Below are 22,914 nucleotides of genomic sequence, written 5' to 3'. Positions count from 1 at the left end.
CAGAATTGTTTTCTCTTCTGTTATTAATATTATTGGAATAATCATCATCATCAACCATTAAAACCTTTATTATTCTCTGCCTTTATAGAGTTGCTCTTCTTAGAAAGTCTGCCTTTATTTTTCAACAAAGTCTTATTTTGAGAGGAGGTGCTTTCTCTAATATCTAATGTCTAGCTGGAGTGCGGGCACCTCTTACACCAGCAGCAAGCAGTCACCTACCACAGGAACTGACTGGGAGGCAGCAGCATGTGCTAGTTAAACCTCAGACTCTGGATCTAGCTTGAACTCCTGATCTGCTGCTCCCACTCACATGATTTTAGGCAAGTTATTCACCTCCTCAGAATCACAACTTTCTCATCAGTGAAATAGGATAGGAATAGTATCTACCTTTCTGTGTTATTGTGAGAATTAAAAGTGTAATTATATATAATGCTTACAAGAGGACATGATACATAAGAAGCACCAGATAAGTGCTTGCTGCTGCTTCTGTCATCATTATTATTATCTTCTAAGAAACTATAGGCTGATTTAAAGCAAATTATTATAATTATTTCTGTCATTATTATTAATAAAGCCTCCTAAAGAAACTAAGGTTGATTTCAAGGAAAATGCTCAAGAGGATAGAATCAGTTTTGGGGCTCTCCTACTTCTGTTCTTAGTTTCTCTCTTTTTCTTTTAGTTTTTCCAAATTTTTGACAGTGTACTCAAGGTTATAGTGATGTGGCTGGGCACAGTGGCTCATGCCTGTAATCCTAGCATTTTGGGAGCCTGAAGTGGGAGGATGGCTTGAGCCCAGGAGTTTGAGACCAGCCTGGACAATACAGTGAGACTCCATCTCTCTTAAAAAAAAAAATTAGCAATGTGCCCTATGAGTCTCACTACTTAAGTCACACATACATACAGGGTTCAATTTATACTTTTAAAGGACACTGGAAGCTTGAATTTTTTTTTCTGGAGAAAAATAAGAAATAGATCCTATAGACTTCTAGAACTTTGAAACTGAGTTTCAGGGAACATCTAGTTCAACTCCACAGTAGGCAAATGATTCATTCTTAGAGACAGGCATGACTGGTTAGTGGCAGAGTGGGACTAGAGTCTTGGGTTAAGTTAGACAAGTAAGAGCTATGAACATGTGGCAGCTGGAGTGACTTCTTATACACCTGTTTCCACTGAACTGCCCTGTGGCAATATGCCAGAAAAGGATCAGACTGTCTGCAAACTGATTATTGTATGTGCTGAAGAGGGGTGTTGTGAAGGTTGCCATCCTGATCCTCTTTATCGAAAATAATTATTGAGGAATACCCTTGAGGAACACTATCGAAAATAATTATTGCTTCGGGAACAACTGTTTTTTTTTCTTTAAATTTTTTTTGTTATTTAAAAAAAGTATTATTAATATTATTTTGATTACCAAATCATAGTTATATACATAACCAGTTTGTTTTCATTGGATGAACACCATGAACTTTTAATCTATTAATGTATCACATCTTTGCATTGGCTACTAGGAAGCTCAAGGTCAAATTTACATTCTATGTTGATGGTTAGAAGCTAATAGCTACCGCAAATTGCAGTTACATATTAGAGCTGAACACCTTGTAGCCAGTTTTCCTAAACTTTGATCTATTAAAAAAGGGAGTTTGGGCCGGGCGCGGTGGCTCAAGCCTGTAATCCCAGCACTTTGGGAGGCCGAGGCGGGTGGATCACGAGGTCAGGAGATCGAGACCATCCTGGCTAACATGGTGAAACCCTGTCTCTACTAAAAATACAAAAAACTAGCCGGGCGTGGTGGTGGGCGCCTGTAGTCCCAGCTACTCAGAGGCTGAGGCAGGAGAATGGCGTGAACCTGGGAGGCGGAGCTTGCAGTGAGCCGAGATTGCGCCACTGCACTCCATCCTGGGTGACACAGCGCGAGACTCCGTCTCAAAAAAAAAGGGAGTTTGGGGGCACTTTTCATTGCATGCTTTACCTTTTTCATGGATATTCATGGTGTACACATTAGTTTCTTGAAGGTTCTGAGAAGTCTGACAGTTCTAAATAAATCAAAAGAGCTTTAAAAATTTTGTTTAGCCTTGTAGTTGTAAAACTTTCTTGATTACATAATCTTTAAAAATATTATCTCAGAAATTTCTAGTTTTATATGAAATACATTTTGGAAAATACTACCATTCAGTAATCTGTAAGCAAATACTGTTTATTATTATTATTATTATTTTTTGAGATGGAGTTTTACTCTTGTTGCCCAGGCTGGAGTGCAATGGCATGATCTTGGCTCATTGCAACCTCCGCCTCCCGGGTTCAAGTGATTCTCCTGCCTCAGCCTCCCGAGTAGCTGGGATTACAGGCGCCCACTATCACGCCTGGCTAATTTTTTGTTTTAGTAGAGATGGGGCTTCACCATGTTGGCCAAGCTGGTCTCGAACTCCTGACCTCAGGTGATCCACCCTCCTCGGCCTCCCAAAGTGCTGGAATTACAGGCATGAGCCACTGCGCCTGGCCAAATCCTGTTTATTAGATTCATGACAGTGCAAATGTTGGTGAACTTGTTTCTTTTTACTTCTGTGCAGCAGGAGAAAGTCCAGTCTGTGTACACTGGACTAGATAACTGACGAGGCCCTTGCTAGCTCTCAAATTTTTGATTCTCAATTCAAAAAATGAAGAAAAGTTTTCAAGAACGTCTGTTCCTAGAATTAGAAATACTAAAATGAATACTAAAGTTAGAAATTAAAACGTTATATACCATTTCTGGCACTGTTTATCCACGTCTAATCTAAAAGATTGCTTTAAAAGATTATGTTTATAGAAACAACCACCAGGAGTGTTTACAAAGACACAAATTTTCTTCGAAAAGCATCAAAGTAAAAAGATGTAAGATTTTCTTGAAACTCTGGTTTGGTATAGAATTTACAGCCCCTCCTTCTTGCTTGATAAAGGCTTGTATAATGAGGTGATGAAACTTCATAGTGTATCTTTGAGAGGCTGTGCAACTAGATTTATTAATTCAAAGATGTGGCCCGTTCAGAGACGACTTTGTTCATTCACGGATGCTTTTGCCTGTAAAACCCATTCCTCTCCCTTCTCCATTAAAACTCAACAAAAAACAACAAGGACCTCCAATACATACCTAACTATGTATGGGATAATATGTACATACCCCAGCCATATATGTATTCCCTGGGCATGAGCCTGAGACTCGCCCCAGATAACACATTCAGCCTCTGGAGTTGTTCATCGCCTTGACCAGTAGGGCCAGAGCCAAGGGGAAATAGCAAGGCAAGGTCACCTGCAAAGAGAAGTGGCAAGCTGCAGGGAGAAAGGACTGGTTTTCACACCCATTCATGGGTGACATCCAACTTCTTCAGCAGCCTGCTGGATGTGTCACCACAATCTTAAGTAGCTCTCATTGCTTTTCTTTTTGTGTATGCCCTTGTGAAGGGAGGGTGGGAATTTTTTTTTTTTTTTTGAGATGGAGTCTCGCTCTGTCACTCAGGCTGGAGTCCAGTGGCGCGATCTTGGCTCACTGCAAGCTCCGCCTCCCGGGTTCACACCATTCTCCTGCCTCAGCCTCCCGAGTAGCTGGGACTACAGGTCCCCGCCACCATGCCCTGCTAATTTTTTGTATTTTTAGTAGAGACGGGGTTTGGGCCACCTGTCTCACTGATTGTGTTTGTATGTTGTTTTCTCCCTGTTTGACTTTTATTCATTTAATTCAGATTGGATGCCTACTATGTATCAGACATTATGTCCCCAAAACCCGTATGTTCCCATTCTTGCCCTTGAGGAGCTAAAGATATAGAAGAGCACATGCGCACTGGAAACAGTTTCCATTCAATGTGACAAAGACTCCAAAAGAGCCATGTAAGCAGGCTTGTAAAGTTCTGCTTGTAAAGAGTTCTGAAAGCACTCTTCAAAAGAGCCATGTAACCAGGGAAGCAGTAATGGAGGTGACATTTGAGTCAGGTCTTAGAGAATGTGTTGGACACTGTTTTTTCCATTAATATAATTACTTTTTCTACTTAGTAGCACTAGCCTGCTAGAAAGAGAAGTAGAAGCCAATAATTCGTTTTGGTTAACTCAGGAGACGGACTGACAGAACCTATTAGCTAAAGGCTAGACTCTTATTTCAAGCAATTCAACACATATTCAGGCCTTAATCATTTCAGTTATTAGAGGACAGTGCCATGTGGAAAGTGGACTCTCTGGAACTTACCCTGAAGTTTCCCTGATGTAAAGACATTCTAGGAATTGTCTTTGACTTTGGAAATTCCTAGAATCAGCTTTGCTTTATGTTCAATATACCTAATTTCCCAGTCTCGTGGCAGACACTCAGAAAATGAACAACATGTTTAAATTGTTGCAAAGATGAAAGCAAAGATGAAAACAAGGATCATTACTGAAGAACTGGTTTTAATTTAAATTTCTGAAGGAATTTTACAAAGTGCAGGAACACGTGAGGTAAGCTGGCTCCTTGAGTTTGCAGTTCCTTGGAGAGCGGACTCTGAAAGCTCATAGCCTTCCTAGTGCCAGGTGGAATTCTGTGGATTTTTTTCATGTTACTTTTATGAGACAAACCCATGGATGTCAACTATGTGACACAATATCCATGACTTTCCTGGCTGTACAAATAGTTCTCTAATTTGATGCTAATAATAGGACATCTTTTTTCCTCGGCAAATACTCTTTTTCAGACTCAACACTTCAGGCACACCCCTCCCCCTGAAAAAAAAAAGTTCAATTTAATAATGATTTTTGTCTGTCTATGTTTATTATATATGGACCCTGATAGTACATTTATCTTCTGTCATGGAGTTGAGACAGTATCCATTCGGCTGGTTTTCCAGCCCAAAACTTAAGTGGGATCCTTTACCTGCAAAACATGGGACTGGCCTCGCGTTTGAAGGCAGTACCCATGTTTCAGTTTCCAATTTGAAACCTAGGAACTGCTCTTTCCAGACTTGAGAGTTTTCCTCCTGACCAGCTATTAGATACCGCCTCCTGGGACTTTAGTACAGACCTGTCATTCCTTCTAGATCTCGAACTCCTTAAGAACAAGGAAAGTGTCTCTCTTACCTTTGCCTTCCATAGTTCATTACGTAAAAGAGGTCTTTAAGAATTATTTGCAGGCCGGGCGCGGTGGCTCAAGCCTGTAATCCCAGCACTTTGGGAGGCCGAGACGGGCGGATCACGAGGTCAGGAGATCGAGACCATCCTGGCTAACATGGTGAAACCCCGTCTCTACTAAAAAATACAAAAAACTAGCCGGGCGCGGTGGCGGGCGCCTGTAGTCCCAGCTACTCGGGAGGCTGAGGCAGGAGAATGGCGTGAACCCGGGAGGCGGAGCTTGCAGTGAGCAGAGATCCGGCCACTGCACTCCAGCCTGGGCGGCAGAGCGAGACTCCGTCTCAAAAAAAAAAAAAAAAAAAAAAAAAGAATTATTTGCAAAATCTGTATTTCATTCTTATCCTAAAAGTTTATAAATTGGACCATCAGATGTAGATTTCCCTGTACAAGGAGTCAAAAAGAGCAAGTTCCATATATGCAAGTCTCAGAACTTGACTTCTCATAATTATTTCTTAAAACAAAGGCAAACCAGGCTGGGTGCGGTGGCTCACACCACGCCCAGCCTGGTTTGCACAGGCAAATAGGGTAAGTAGGTTGCTTAAAGTTGTCCAGAAATTAAGTGATGGTTCAGATCCAACCCATTTGGCTCTAGATCCACATTCATAATCACTTTGCCATTTATTCTTGCCTTACCTTGTTCAATTTTCTTTCCTGAGTCCCTCTAATAAATTCTTAGCTTTTGTTTTTTCTTTAAAATCAGCACTCATCTCTGATTTATCACCTCTCTTCTGTCCCCCTGCCCCTATTGTCTCCCTCCATTTTCCCTTCTTCTCTCCCTTCTAATTCCTTTACTGATGACAGCCAGATTGTGTACCTGAAATTTATATTTCAGGCAGCTTTCTATCAGCAACCAGGAGCTTCCTGCACACTTTGCAACTTTAGAGAACAAAATGCAGATGAGAATTATAAATCTCTAAGTGTGCATGTTCTTACTTTTATGATGGGTTAAGAGACAGTTTAAAAATCACCTCCGATTTTGAGCTTTGAATTTGAGCTGGGAAGGATGGTAAAAGCAATATAAAGAAAGGGAAATCAACTTCAAAACCGGCCCCCCGCTTTTCCCTGTGAGAAGGCCCCTGTAAATTGTGGAGATGCTTCTCAGATGCAATTAGATTCTGTCGCTGCCTGCTGCGTTTCTCCACATTGCATCACTGTTCTCCAAATCACTGAAGCCTCTCTTGGGACACTAGGTAATCTGAAGAAAGAATAGAGTGTTCAGGCAACACAAGTTCTACAGAGAACTAAGGCACATTGATTTGCATTTCTGGGTCAGCATGATTTCGCTTTCATTTAACCCTCGTACTGACCCTTGTTTTTCAACACATTGGCTCTTTCTGTCGTCTGAGACTGTGTGAGGTGCTCAAGCCAAGAAGGTAAGTGTCCCTGGCAACCCGAAGCCTGCAAACCTCTCTCCAAGCTCCTCTTCAAGTTTCCCACCATCATTAAGGTCCTTTCAGTGAGGAATTGGCCAACATTTTAAGTGTCTCTGGATGCAGGTTTTATTCACGTTTCATAAGGTAGTTTTGTGTGTTAATGGAAAATGAAATGAATGTTAGAAATCATGTATTCAGATATGCTTGTGGCTGCCAGAGTTTTGCATTTCCTGTGTGGTTGTTCATCTTTAATGTAATGAGAATAGTAACGGAGAACAATGGATATTATATTCTCTTTCTCTCTCTGGTAGGAGTCATTCTGAGAATCCTATGAAAACCCACAGTGTGTCAGAAAGGCAGACATGACATATATTTCTGTTGTCTTATTCACAGTGTAATTTCCATTAAGAGGGAGCAATGACCCCCAACAAAACTTAATTGCTTGCACTTTAGCAGGTGTAGGTCATTAGTTGTTTATGTGCAATGAGGTCTACTTGGCTAGAAGAACTTTGTATAAAAGTAAAGGTGCATTGCAACATGCAAAGTGCTGGATAAATGCTAGCTAAGAACCCAATATTAAAATAATTGAGATGAAATGTTGATTAATTATTTGCCCAAAAGAGGTTTACCTCAATCAGTAAGAATAATTTTATTGCTTTTTTTCTTAATTATAAAAGTAATAGCCAGGTGTGGTGGCTCACACCTGTAATCCTAGCACTTTGGGAGGTGGAGGTGGGCAGATCACTTGAGTTCAGGAGTTTGAAACCAGCCTGGCCAACATGGTGAAAGCCCATCTCTACTAAAAATACAAAACAATTAGCCAGGCGTGGTGGTGCACACCTGTAATCCCAGCTACTTGGGAAGCTGAGGCAGGAGAACTGCTTGAACCTGGGAGGTGGAGGTTGCAGTGAGCTGAGATTGCACCACTGCACTCCAGCCTGGGTGATAGAGCAAGACTCCGTCTCAAAAAAAAAAAAAAAAAAAAAATTAATAGTTGTATGATATGTGAATGACAACAAAGCTGTTTTTTAAAATGAAATTATAAAAAAGACAGGTAAACAATGGGAATAAAATCAAAATCACCAATAATCCCAGCTCCCAGAGAGNGGGCAGGAAACCTGCTTGACCCAGGGGGGGGGGGGTGTGGAGGGCGCAAATTTCGCCCCCCGACCCCCCACCCTGGGTGATAGAGAAAGACCCCGTCAAAAAAAAAAAAAAAAAAAAAATTAATAGTTGTATGATATGTGAATGACAACAAAGCTGTTTTTTAAAATGAAATTATAAAAAAGACAGGTAAACAATGGGAATAAAATCAAAATCACCAATAATCCCAGCTCCCAGAGAGAGATAAACCACCAGTAGCATGATTTGTTTTACTATAATTTTCACTGTGTAAATACAAAACTGAAGTAATGCAATAAATAGTGTTGAAATCTCCCTTTGCTTTTCTTTCTTTCATTGATTCTGTCTTTCTTTCTTTCTTTTTTTTTTTTGTTTTGAGACATGGTCTCACTCTGTCACCCAGGCTAGAGTGCAGTGGCACAATCGTGGCTCACTGCAACCTTGAACTCCTGGGCTCATGCTACCCTCCCACCTCAGCCTCCCAAAGTGCTGAGATTACAGGTGCATGCCACCATGCCTGGCTCCCTTTTCATTTAATGTCTTATAAACATTAAATATTCTTCTGCCTCTGCATAGTGTTCTGCTGTATAAATGTTGTATAACATACTTAAGCAACCCACTACTGTTGGATATCTAGGCTGTCGCCAAATTTTTGCTGTTTTTGATAGCTGTCTAATGAGCATCCTTGTAGCTATATCTTTGAGCATATCTGTGATTATTTCTGAATAAATTTCTAGATATCTAGTCATTGACTCAAAGAATATGCACTCTTCTAAGGCTTTAAAACACACATGACTCTGTGTGTGTGTGAGTGTGTGTGTAACACATAGGAAATGAATATTAGGAATCACATATTCAGATATGCTCGTGGCTGCCAGAGTTGTGCACTTCCTGGTTGTTGTTCATCCTTAATGTAACGAGAATAGTAATGGAGAACAATGGATGTTATATTCTCTCTCTCTGGTGTGAGATATGCTGGGAATTCCATGAAGACCATTTCTTCATGGTCCATTCCATTTCTTCATTCCATGAAGAACCTTCAGGAAGATTCTTCCTTAGATTCTTAATGAAACTAAACATTGTTTGAAATGATTATTGTCCACTAAATATAAATATATTTATAATATGTATTATGTATATAGATAAATTCATATACATATATTTGTATATGTTCATATAAATATATACTTATATAATATATGTGTATATATAATTTGAATCAATACCTTTTAGAAGGTATATATGTAGATGTATATATACACACAAGCAAACATTCACACTACATTTATACTAGCAGTGTATACCATTGCACTTATTTTTATATACATTCCCCAACATTAAGTATTTAAAATTTTTCTTTCCAGTTGCATTAGTGACAAATGGTATCTTATACTTGTTATAATTTGTACTCCTTAGATTCTTAATGAAGTTAAATGTTGTTTCAAATGATTATTGACCATTAAGGACATAAAGGATTATTTATGTCCTTTGACATAATTTTTTTCTTGTTTATCTTTTCATTAATTTGTAAGATTTTCAAAAATTGAAGAAGGCTATTAATTCTTTGGCATCTTTTTGATTTGAGTTAAACAAAAAAACTCTACTAAAACGAAAGTGATGCACATTTTTCTTTAAAAGAAGAGTAGTTCAGTTAAAATCAGTTACAGGTAAACAAAACATACCCCTGAACGCATACACCTGGTGTGTATATAGGTTTAACTTTGTACATTCCTGAGTTGCTTTCTGGAAAACTCTTCCAAATGAAAAGCCAGGTACCATCATCTTTATAAGGAACTGTGATTTTATTTTGAGATAAATTATTACTTTAAGTTAAATAAAGGAAATTTACCATTTTTGAGCATTAGTCAATCTTATAGTCTCCCTTTCCAAAGAAGCTTAATTCAAACTATTTTTAAAGGTCAGTTTATGTTTTCTTTTAATTCAGCTGCTTCATGGGTGGGGTATTTTTTCCCCATTTTGGCAGTAATCTAAATTGAGACAAACATAGGTCAGAATTTTGAACTCCAAGATAAATAAAAGGAATTCCAAAGACTGAATGATCTGCTAGACAGAGTAAATTTTGATGTTTGATACCATATTCCTCTCTCCTTTTCATTCTCACATGTTGGCTTCATGGTCTTAGATGAGTCTCCCTCTTTGCTTCTACCCCATACAATAGCACCTGCCTGAGGTAGGGGATGGGGGGGAAATGTTTGAGCTGCCAGTGAGATCTCTTAAGCATGTGGTATTTTCCAAAGGAAGATGCTTAATCATTTCAAAGTATATTTTGTCCTGCTACTTAAAAATGCAGTCATGCTTAAGATGTGCATACACACGTGTGTATCAGTTTGTATGTCTATTTGGAATCTTTTTTTTTTTTTTTGAGACGGAGTCTCGCTCTGTCGCCCAGGCTAGAGTGCAGTGGCCGGATCTCAGCTCACTGCAAGCTCCGCCTCCCGGGTTTACGCCATTCTCCTGCCTCAGCCTCCCGAGTAGCTGGGACTACAGGCACCCGCCACCTCGCCCGGCTAGTTTTTTTGTATTTTTTAGTAGAGACGGGGTTTCACCGCGTTAGCCAGGATGGTCTCGATCTCCTGACCTCGTGATCCGCCCGTCTCGGCCTCCCAAAGTGCTGGGATTACAGGCTTGAGCCACTGCGCCCGGCCGGAATCTTTTTTTTTTTTGAGATGGAGTCTTGCTCTGTCACCCAGGCTGGAGTGTGGTGGTGCAATCTCGGCTCACTGCAACCTCCACCTCCCAGGTTCAAGTGATTCTTCTGCCTCAGCTTCATGAGTAGCTGGCATTACAGGCGCATACTACCATGCCCAGCTAATTTTTTTTGTATTTTTAGTAGAGATGGGATTTCACCATGTTGGCCAGGCTGGTCTTGAACTCCTGGCCTCAAGTAATCTGCCCTTCTCGGCCCCCTAAAATGCTGGGATTACAGGTGTGAGCTATCAAGCCCTGCCTGGAATCATTCATTATTAAAAACACTTATTGCCTTTCAGAATTGTGAAATGTGGCCAAGAGCGGTGGCTCACACCTGTAATTCCAGCACTTTGGGAGGAGGAGGCCGGCAGATCACCTAGGTCAGGAGTTTGAGACCAGCCTGGTCCAACATAGTAAAACCTCATCTCTACTAAAAATACAAAAATTAGCTGGGCGTGGTGGTGGGCACCTGTAATCCCAGCTACTTGGGACCGTGAGGCAGGAGAATCACTTGAACCTGGGAGGTGGAGGTTGCAGTGAGCCAAAATTGTGCCACTGCACTCCAGCCTGGGTGATAGAGTGAGACTTCCTCTCAAAAAAAAAAAAAAAAAAAAAAAAAAAATTGTGAAATATGTGTGTAATTTTTAAAAATTCTAATAGTAATTACTTCTTTTTAGTCACTGGTAGTAACTCTTCTTATTAACTAATGGAGATAATGATGACAACTTCTTAATCCAAAAAGTAATTAAATGGCTCTGTCAAGTCCCCCTAATCTAGAAGAGGTCTGCTAGCTTTACATAGAGCAACACTGTCACTTGTTTCCAGTTGTGGGGTGAGAGTGAGGATGACACTTTAAGTGATGAAGTTGGTGTTTCCTATCTATTGTGCCTCAGATACAGGCCTCCTTCTCTCTACCAATCACAAATATAAAACCTCTGCCCATAGTTTGACCATCTAAATTTCCCATCATCCCCTGTTTTCACACCTGGAGATTCAGGCAGGTCTTTGATTGATGTTTTTCAAAATTGCCTCATAAAATCAAAGGACAGACGAACAACATTTTTCTAAAATTGTCAACAGTAGAACCAACATTCAACACTTTTGTTACTGCTTTTATAATCGTGAATAACCTTAGCTTCTGGGGTTTTGTCAGAAGTGCTTTTTTTCTTTCTCTGAAGCAAGCCACCACATTCTCCCGAGCTGCTTGCATTTAGCAATGCCAGGGCTAAGATTCAAGCAATGGGCCACAGTAGTCCCAGGAAGTTCAATATCAAGCACAATGAGATCTGTATTCAACTTGAATTAAAATATCCACATGCGGCGGGGCGCGGTGGCTCATGCCTGTAATCCCAGTACTTTGGGAGGCTGAGGCAGGTGGATCACCTGAGGTCAGGAGTTGGAGACCAGCCTGGCCAACATGGTGAAACCGTTTCTCTACTAAAAATACAAAAAAAAAAAAAAAAAAAAAAAGAAAATTAGCTGGACGTGGTTGTACGAGCCTGTAATCCCAGCTACTTGGGAGGCTGAGGCAGGAGAATCACTTGAACCCAGGAGGCGGAGGATGAAGTGAGCCAAGATGGCACCACTACACTCCAGCCTGGGCAACGGAGCGAGATTCCATCTCCACAAAAACAAAACAAAACAAAACAAAATCCACATGCTCATGGTTTGCCTTCTCTTAGGGAGCCAAATACTACCTAAGTTTTGTCAGCTGGCAGGCTCTGCTCATAGAATGTCACTTAAAACACCACTTTGACTCTAAGGGCGATGCATTATTCTGAACTATTACTAAATTAGTTATTCCTCAAGCAGCAATTTGCCTATTTTTGCTCTTACCTAATTTTTAGGAGGAATGATAGACAAACATTAAGCATTGGTTTCTCTCTAGATCCCATCAGTTTCCTCAAACACAGTAGTCTCCTCTGTTAGCCCCTGGTGTGCTGCTGGAAATTACTGGGCCTCACTGGTCAGCTGCTGTCTCTTCTCTCCGGAGCTCTTTGCTTTTAGGGAGCAGGGAACTAATTCCTCTAAGTGTTATACACTTGGAGACCCTTTAGCGTGAACAACAGTGAAGAAACAGGAGCTCTCATTGCTTTCCTGCATCAGACAAAAGGCTGTGGCCACTTAAATACCATGTTTTTACTTCCTTTTTAGTTCAGATGAGGGAGCAGGTGCAACCCTGCAGCAAAATGACGCTGACCCTTGCTAAGATTGTAGTGTCTGCTAAAGGTACGCCAGCAAGGCAAGGCCTTGTAAACAATAATTAATCAATTTGAAAGGCCCAGGACACAAGAAGAAAATTAAATACAAGATTTGGACCATCCACTTTGACTCATGTGGCATTGCCAATTAATGTGATTTAAAAAAATTTTCATCTGTTAAGAATGTGGTATTTGAAACACGTTGCTGCCTTGTTGGTAGGTTTACTTCCTCCTTTCTTTGTAAAGCTTTACAATGAGTATCCCGGTGTGAAACTGGAACTCAGTGTGGGGAAAGAGGACGGGTGGAGGAACCGTCATGTTATTAAGTTATTGCAAATATAGAGACTGGTGATTTCACACGTACACATTCCACATTACAGGAAGCTCCCACGTCTAGGAAAAATCATCCCTTCTTGGCCCCTCACCACCAAATTTCCCATTACCTACCTCAAAAGTCCCAACTTCCCAAATGGCTTGCTTATTTTTATCATGTCAATTGCTTTTCTATAGTAAAGTAAGAATATGGTCACTTGAATTTCAAGAATAAGAAAGCAATTTACATGAATCAAGCAAATCAAAAGAAATTTTTTTTTAGTCATTTGCAGATTATTATGTTCCTCCTTCACTCCACAGAGCTTCCTTAGAGATTGTCAAAAAACAAAAAAGAAACCAAAACAACCTTGACAGTTGGGCCATGGAAACTTTTACCCACTTCATTTGTTCACAGTTGCTCATTCCTTCTCATTTCTTTTCCTTTTTTTAATAGAAAATTTTTACTTCTAACTTACTTTTCTAGTATAATAAGTAATCTCTAGCCTGGGTGACAGAGTGAGACCCTGTTTCTAAAACATAAAAAAAATAAATAAAGGAAACACAGGCAAGGAAGGAACTGACTATGAATGGGCACATTTCCAAAAACAATTCATGAAGTAAAGGGGAAGGGAGGAAAGAGAGAGTTGAACTGGGGAAGAGAGAGATGAGAAGAAAGACATACCTGCTTTTTTCTGTCTTGGGGAGTCAGCTCCTGGAGGGTAGGGTTTCTATCTTAACCAGCTTCTTCTTCACACTAGAATACCTACTAACTAGGTGGTGCTGAATGAATGAATATGAATGAAGAGCAGGACCTAACTGGCTACTGTTAGTAGAGTTCATGGAAATCATTTTAGGCTTTTTCAGTTTATCAAAGCCTTGTTAAGCTGGTATTTTCTGTCTTTACCTGTGATTTTTAATCAGTAAGCAGCCAGCATGTGCTGCTTTGAGGGTTAGTACCACAAGTAGTTGTTGCTATACATTGAGCTAATGTTAAAGATAAAAACCCTTCTAGAAGGAATCTGTACTCAGAAGAGGAAGTTTTAAACCATTAGCTCACTGGGAGATGCTACTTGAAACGGCATTAAGACAAAGTAGCTTCCAGGCCCACTGCCTCCTTTTGGGGAAAAGGGACCACAGGGAATTCTTTAGCCTTCGATATCCACTTCCCCCACCATTTTGGCGACGAATGGTTGAACCAGGAATTAACAACTGACTAAAAGACACACTACTTTAGGCTTAAAAGCTAAAACCCCTAGGAGGTGGCCTAGGGTGGCACTGGATAGGGACTTTCTGAATCAATCAAAGTCTCTTTTGGGGGAATTTGAACTAGAGACAGAAACAGAGAGTTGGAGAAAAGCAGACGACTGATAAACAGACAGCAGTTCAGTGTTGACACAGAAACCGAGAGACGTGGAAAGAAGGCAGTGAGCAGACACTACGAAGCAAGTAATGACTTCAGTAGAGGAGGATATGAATGGAGGCATAGAAAGGCATCTGCTAGCAGAAGATTAACAAGAAGAAGCAAGTAGTGACAGGAATCAGTGCAGGAGATGCTTCAGGAATGGCAGGCTGCTGGAGAAACTGCTGCTTCATCCTGAACCACGTTCCAGTTCTCCATGAGGTCTTGCATGCAGCCCTGGAAACCATTTTATTTGCTTCCTCAAGCCTCCTAAGTATCTTTATCCTGAGGTAAATGAGAAGGTCTCCATATTTTGCAATTTGAAAAACTACCGTTGTAAAAAGAGCAGGTTGTCTAGAGAGAACCATGAGCATCCCTTCTATTGCAATTTGAGACAAGTGTTGTAAAAAGACACATAGACCACCTGTGGGGAGCTTCACATGGTGGAGTGCTTTGCTGGGGTGACCACAATTCAGTTCTTTTTTATATTGTAGCTCTTGAAATTTGATTTAATCTGTGCAGCCAGTGTTGACTTACCCCAACTAGGAGATTTATAGATAATCTAATATGCAGATGTATGTGAGGTCGAACTTTCCAGAGATAGGGATCTCTTTCTATAGTTTTTGATACTGTTGAACATCTCTTTATCAAAACTCTCTTTAGAGTTTTTACCCTTTTTCTTTTTTTTAGCATTACTTCTCTTTTTCCACTTTTGGGACCAAAAATGTATCTAATTCTTGCTGTTTGTCCTTCATCTGCCTTTATTATCTCCTTGTTCTCCTTGGAAATGCCCTCCACTGCCATGGTTCTCCTATACCCCAATGATTTCTATCCATATAGCCCTCTCCACTCTAACACCCTGCCATATTTTCAAATCTTCAGGGAACATATTCACCTGAAAATCTCATCAGCCTCTCAAATTTAATGAGTTCAAAATGGAAATTATTTTCTTTCTCCCCAAAATTCTTCCTCCTGTGTTCCAACCCCTTCTCTAAAAATAGAGCCTCAGTGAGCTAGGTCCAAAGCTTCGGATTCTTTTTACTTCTTTTGCACCTCCATATCCAATAGCTATGATCGCAAAGTCCTAGCAATTCCACCTATGTAATATGAATTTCACTCATCTCCCTCTGTATTCATTATGCAATGTGCATAGCAAATTGTGCCAAAACTTAGCAGCTTAAAATATGTTCATTATTTCATACTGTTTGTGAAGGCTGGGAATCTGAGAGTGGCTTAGCTTAGCTGATCTCTCATGAAGTTGTAGGCAAGTTGTTATCTGGGGCTGCAGTCATCTCAAAGGTTGATTATGGATGGAGAACCACTTTTAAGATCACTCGTGATCAATGTCATTTTTTATAGAATTAGAAAAACTGGCCAGGCCTGGTGGCTCATGCCTGTAATCTCAGCACTTTGGGAGGTTGAGGTGAGTGGATTGCTTGAGCCCAGGAGTTTAAGACCAGCCTGGGCAACGTGGCAAGACCCTATCTCTAATATTATTTTAAAAATTTAAAAAAATATCTTAAAATTCATATGGAACAACAACAACAACAAAAAGAGCCCAGATAGTCAAAGCAATCCTAAACAGAAAGAACGAAGCCAGCGGCATCACATTATTCAACTTTAGGCTACACTACAAGGCCACAGTAACCAAAACAGCATGGTACTGGTAGAAAAATAGAGACATAGACCAATGGATCAGAATAGAGAAGCCAGAAATAATGCAGCATACCTGCAACCAACTGATCTTCAACAAAGTCCACAAGAAAAAGCAATGAGGAAAGGACTCCTAGTCAAGAAATAGTAACGGGAAAACTGGCTAGCCACATGCAGAAGAATGATACTGGAACCCTTATGTTTCACCATATACAAAATTAACTCAAATGGATTAAAGACTTTGTAAGACCTCAAACTATTAAAATCCTAGAAGAAAACCTAAGAAATACTCTTCTGAACATTGGCCTTGGCAAAGAATTTATGACCAAGTTCTCAAAAGCCAATTGCAACAAAAACAAAAATTGACAAGTGGGACCTAATTAAACTAAAGTTTCTGCATAGCAAAATAAACCATCAACAGAGTAAATAGAGAACCTATAGAATGGGAGAAAATATTCATAAACTATGCATCTGACAAAGAATTAATATCCAGAATCTATGAGGAACTTAAACAAATCAACAAGGAATAAATAACTCCATTAAAAAGTGGGCAAATCGGGAGTTTGGGGTTGCAGTGAGCCATGGTCATACCACTGCATTCCAGCCTGGATGACAGAGCAAGACCCTGTTTAATTAAAAAAAAAAAAAAAAAAAAGGTGAGCAAAGGTCATGAGCAGACACTTCTCTAAAGAAGACGTACAAGTGGCCAAAAAACATGAAAAAAGGCTCAACATCACTAATTATCAGATAAATGCAAATCAAAACCACAATGAGATACCATCTCACATTAGCCAGAATGGCTATTATAAAAATGTAAAAAAAAAAAAAAAAAAAAAACCCAGCAGATTCTGGTGAGGCTGCCATATGGGAACATAAATTACTTCAGCCACTGTGGAAAGCACTTTGGAGATTTCTCACAGAACTTAAAACTAAACTACCATTCAACCGTGCAATCCCATTACTGGGTATACACCCCAAAGAAAATAAATCGTTCTACCAAAAAGACACATGCACTCATATGTTCATCATGGCACTATTCACAATAGCAAAGACATGGAATCAACCTAGGTGTCAATCAGTGGCAGATTAGATGAAGAAAATATGGTACATATACTTCATGGAAAACTACACAGCCATAAAAAGAATGAAATGATGTCCTTTGCAGCAACATGGATGCAGTTGGAGGCCATTATCCTAAGCGAATTAACATAGAAACAGAAAACGAAATAGCTCATGTCTTTACTCATAAGTGGGAGCTAAATCTTGGCTACACGCAGACATAAGATGGCAACAATAGACACTGGGGACTTCAAAGGTTGGGGGGCAAGGGCTGAAAAACTTTCTATTAGGTACTATGTTTGCTATTTGGGTGACAAGACTAGTAGAAGCCCAAACCTCAGCACCAAGCAATATATCCTTGTAACAAACCTGCACGTGTACCCTCTGAATCTAAAGTTAACATGGAAATTTAAAAAAAAAATCACTCATTATCATAAGCAGATCTCAGTTCCTTGCTGGCTATTGGCTGGAGGTTTCAGTTCCTCATCATGGACTTCTCTACAGGGCTTCTCACCACATGACAGTTTACTTCCCCAACTTGGGGAGGGGTTGTGGGAGAAGAGGAGGAGTGGGTTGGGGGAGAATGTATGTGCTCAAGGTGGTAGCTGCAGTCCTCTTTAGAACCTAATCTTGGAAGTCACACACTATTACTTTTACACATTCTGTTTGCTAAAAGCAAACAACTAAGTCCAGCCCACACTCAAGAGGAAGGAATTAAGGGAGAAGTGTCATTATGGACATATTTTTGAAATTACCACCCCCTTTTCTTCGTATCTGCTTCTGTAATCCTCATCCAGTTCCCATCATTTCTTACCAGTATTTGTGCTTAACATAAAGACCAAGATCCTTAATATGGCCTATGGGGTTCATGTCATGTCTGTTTCTGCATTGCCACTGTATTCTATTTATCTGTCAGTCTGTTTTTCTCTATTTCTGAGTCTTTTTCTCCCTCTCTGTCTCACGTTCAAACTCCCCAAGAGAGAGACATTGATTGGTTCTGGCAATAACTATCTGGTATCACTTGAGGTCACCTCATGGTGACTTGGCAGAGGAGTCTAAAGGAGCCTGTGTTTTGGTCAGGTGTTGATACCTGGCTCAATCAGTGTGGCCAAGGTGGTGGGTAATTTAACCCTGCCTAACACTTTCGTATCTCAAACCACAATCTCCCAGGCCCCTGGTTCTACCTCCACTGGCCTTTTTCCAGAAGGTCTGGAGTGTCATTTCCCCTCTTGCCACAGAGCCCATGCTCGTCCTGTTCTTCTGCCCAGCAAGCTCTTCTCTCCAAGTCCACTTGGCCCACTCCTGCATATCTTTAGATCTCAGCCAGGTGTCACCTCTTCAACCTGACTTCCTCACCCCTCCAGCTACATTAGGTTTCTTAGGAGCTCTCAGAACACTCTGCACTTTTCCTTCATAACTCTTATTTGTTTGGTTATTTAACATCTCCTTCCTCCTCTAAACTGAAGCTTCCATGAGGGCAGGGACCATTTTGCCCACAATGTCTGGCACTTGCTATGAACACAGTGTTTATTTAAAACACAGGGAATAATTAGTGTTTTTCGCCAACATTCATGCTTCTCCCTGGCTCAAACACTCTTAGTGGTCCTCTGGTACCTGCAGGACAGAGCCACAACTCTGTCTTGGTATTCCTGGCCCTTTGGGTAATCTGAGCCCATCTTGCCTTTCTGGTTTCGTTTCTCGGCACTCCTTTAAACAGACCCAGAAGTCTTAACTGCAATGGATTGGTTGCTATTTCCAAAGCGCTCTTTATGCTTTACTCTCTGAATCTTTGCTCATATTGTGCCCTGGATCCTGGAATGAATTCTCCCCATTGGGATTATACCAAAATCTCTTTCTAGAAAAACTTTCACTGTGTATTTTGTATATTGCTTGTGTTTTTTAAAAATATAAACAAAGTATTAATTTTAAGAACTTTTCATACATTAGTTCATTTAATGATTATGATAGCCTACAAGATAAATCCACTTAGTATTCACAGAAAGCTTAAATAACTGGTACGGATAAACACCTAGTATGTGTCATAGCTGGAAACTGAACCCAGGTGGTCGGGCTCCAGAGTGCAACTATGGAATCTGCATACTTGCTCTGCTCCTAGACTCTTACTCTTTGAGGGCGGTGGGGGTGTCTTATCCTTCATGTTTTCATCTCCCCTAGGGGCTCACTCCCAGTAGTTTCTAACTAATGTTTAATAAATTAATAATTAGAAACCAGCGCCTCAGGGAGAAAATGATGGAGGAAGGCTCCCTCTGTTCACAAAGAACCACCTCATGTTTTTACTTCTTTGGTTACAAACCCTCAGTCCTTCCTCCCTGGCTTGAAGTATGTAGTTTAATAACTAATGGTATATTTTTTTTCTTTTTATGTTCTAAACTTTTTATTATGAGTATTTCCAAACACTATAAAAATAAATAGCATAATAAACTTCCATATACATATCACCTAGCAGAACAATTAGTAACATTTTGCCATGTCTCTTGTACACTTTGCTGAATTAACTTAATTTGAATCATAGATATGATGATATTTCACTCATAAATACTCAGAAAATGATGAACTTTCCTTATTACAATACCATTTTAACCTACAAATTAACAGTAATTTCTTTATTTCATCTTTACTTAGTCTGAATCCTATTTCCTCAAGGTCCCAAGAATGTCTACTTAAAGTTGGTTTATTCAAATGAGGATTCAAGCCAGGTCCACAAACTGTATTCGGTGTTGATGCTTTTCATTGACTATACATCACTTATACTTTGGAACAGTGTTGTTTAGCCAGGTCCCAGGAATGCAGGTCTGGCAGCATTCAGGGCACACCCAGGTTGAAAGCCCCCCAAGAGGACCACAGGTTCAGAATTTTGGCTGCTCTGCAGACAAGCTGAGATGACCCAATTCTTTCTTCCTAAGCCCTTCCAAGGGTGGGGTTTGGAGTGATCTTCCACTTCCCTACCCCATTTGCCATGCTCTGGCCACACTGACCTTCTGGCTCTTGTTGGCTGTGCTGAGGACCTTTGAGCAGTGGATTCACTGGGCCAGGTGAATATTGTAGGGTCTCCATACGTCTGCAGAGTCAGGTCTGGAGAATGGCCAGAGACAGAGACTGCTTTTGGATGAGAGAGGTAAAAGGAAGGTTGTAAAGAAATTTGAAGAATCTGTTCCATGGCATCAGCTTGGCCAAGCTGATCTCTACTTTCTGTGCATTCACTATTAAAATGTAGAAAGAGTTCTCAAATCCACTCATCCTTGAAGACAAATCACAAGGAAATGTGAAAGTCCCTCAGATTTCTGTTTTCCAAAATTTCTTCTTTTTAGATGCAGCTCAGACTGATGTTAAGGAGAAAAAAAAAAAAGCCTTAGATTCCACACTAAAACTTGTAGACTCAACACATCAAAGAGTCTGTTACAAGGCAACGTTAATCTTCTGTAGAATTTCACTAAATAATTTCCTACAGAGATCGCAGCAGTTCCTTCCACAATTTTCTGAGCAAATGTGTCGGAGCCACTTAAGCACAGTACTTTCCTCATGGCAGCAGAGCCCGCAGACACTATTTACATGCACCAGTGCCATTTAGACCTTAACTATAAATTACTGCATAAAGGTTAATAGAACTGAGCCGAGCTTTAGGAAAGACCTTACGCACAAAATCACCTCATATATTGGCGGTTGATATAGAAATAAACATTGGAAAGAACAAGAGGTGTGGCAGGGATAAAAAAGCAAAGTTCTTTGAATATCAGCAGAAATCCCTATCAATGGAATAGCAGGGCAGAGATGCTAATTCCTAGGGCTTTTTTTTTTCAACAGCAGAAAATTCACTTTAAGGTCATTTGTTTCCGACTGCTCTTTTGGCCTTCAGTTGATAACACAGTCCATTTAAAATGCCTGCTAGGCCGGGTGTGGTGGCTCATACCTGTAATCCCAGCACTTTGGGAGGCCGGCAGGCAGATCACCTGAGGTCAAGAGTTTGAGACCAGCCTGGGCAACATGGAGAAACCCCATCTCTACTAAAAATACAAAAATTATCTGGGCGTGGTGGCTTGTGCCTATAATTCCAGCTACCAGGGAGGCTGAGGCACGAGAATCACTTGAACCTGGGAGGTGGAGGCTGCAGTGAACTGAGATTGTGCCACTTGCACTCCCACCTGGGTGACAGAGAAAGACTCTGTCTCAAAAAAAAGAAAAAAAAAAAGAATAAAATAAAATATGTACTGAACTAGCTCCAAGGTTTTCCTTTGGAAAAGGAAAACTTTTTTGTTAATAAGGCTACTTCCTGCAAGAGTGACAGTCAATAATGTTGGTCAAAGAAGCCCTCCGCTTCCCAAATTTTATAAATGACCAGTGACATCTTTAAGTGAAAAGAGGCAGACCTGCCTTATCTAATGGTCACGTCATGGTTAAAATGGTTTTATTTTAGCAGTCTATGTGTATCAGTTATAGTTCCTATCTGCTTTTGAACAACTGCTGGAAACCCAAAACATTTTTAAGTCCATCATTTTAACAGGAAACACGACAGGTACATACTTGGCTTTAAAAATGAATTACAGCTGATTTTGTAGTCACTGTGACCATTTCCATGGGAAAGCAAATGGATGAGACTGGTAGGTTAAGTTCTCCTTTTTTTTTTTTTGGAGTCTTGTCAAACTATGGATCAGAAGGTGTCCACCATATCCAGTTCCCAAACCTTACTGGTTTGAAGACCTAACTGGACTCACAGGCTTTTAGGAAATTATCACCTGTCAGCCCAGGAGACTCCAAGGGTGAGTAATGCTGAGCTTCTGGCCTCTGGGTCTCGTCCCATGACTGTGAAAACAGTTGCAGTAATGCCCCCACCAATGCTTCCTTCCTCAACGCCCAAGTGTCCAGCTTCATGGGCTGGCAGGGTCAGCTTTCTCCTGCAACACATCCAAACCGAGCCCACATATTCCATCTGTGCAAATGTGGGTTGTGCTGCAGGAGGCAACAGCCACTGAGGCCTGGCAAGTTCCACAGCATCTCTTCACCTCCCGTTATTTTGTAGCATCCTGAAGAGTAGAATGCTGTTCAATAGCTCAGAGGAAGGCACTCCAGTAAGAAGCAGAGAATACAGTCTGAGGGGGAAGAAGAATTTCTGTAGAAGAGTAATTTTGTATCTGTGCAGCAAGAGAACAACTGTGTGACTAACGCCCCCACAGTTATGAAAGAAGCTCTGAGCTGGTCAAGACCTCAGGTTTCAATTTCATCCCTAAAAGAGCACATGAGGACCTTTCTTGTTTGCTTTTTTTAGACTAGAAAAACAGGCACATTATAGGTTGGAGGCAGAGGAACACTTAAGCCAGCTTTGTTATTTTCCGAGGAATCCTTGAACCAAAGATAAGAACAAAAATGGCCATACTGTGTCAGCTCTAAGTCGCTCAAAGCTGGGTCTGTCTCCGACAGGATTTAGTGTCTCAGGCCAGGGGAGGGCAAATTATCCAACAAAGGATTGATTTTCACCCCAAACATTTTGGTTTCCCAGAATTCATTTTGGATCTGGCACTCTACATTTATCTGAAAAGTTTAAAGCTTTTGATATTTTCAGCTTCTGTTCTGTTAAAGGATGAAAGGGTCTTAAATTGCACAAAGCAATTCCTTCCTTCCTCCCTTGTCTCTCTCTTTTTTTTTTTTCTCTCCTTGCTTCCTTCCTTCCCCACTCTCTTCCTTTCTCTTTCCCTCCTCGCCAACCATCCTAAATCTCCCTCTTTCAAGTTTCAGGGAGGTGCTTCCTGATTCTGATAATCTGGGGTTTAGCAAAAAAAAAAAAAAAAAAAAAAAAAAAAAATCTCTGCTCCCTTCATGATACTGTGGATTTGATACATATCCCTTCTCAGCTTTTGTCTTTCCACATTTGTCCTACAAGCTGTGAAAACAACAATCTCAAACCCCACTCACTGTCATTTTCTTTTTTTTTTTTTTTTTTTTTTTTTTTTGA

This window comes from Theropithecus gelada, chromosome 7b (genome assembly GCF_003255815.1).
Source record: "Theropithecus gelada isolate Dixy chromosome 7b, Tgel_1.0, whole genome shotgun sequence".
NCBI lineage: Eukaryota > Metazoa > Chordata > Mammalia > Primates > Cercopithecidae > Theropithecus > Theropithecus gelada.
This window is presented reverse-complemented; position numbering follows the sequence as displayed.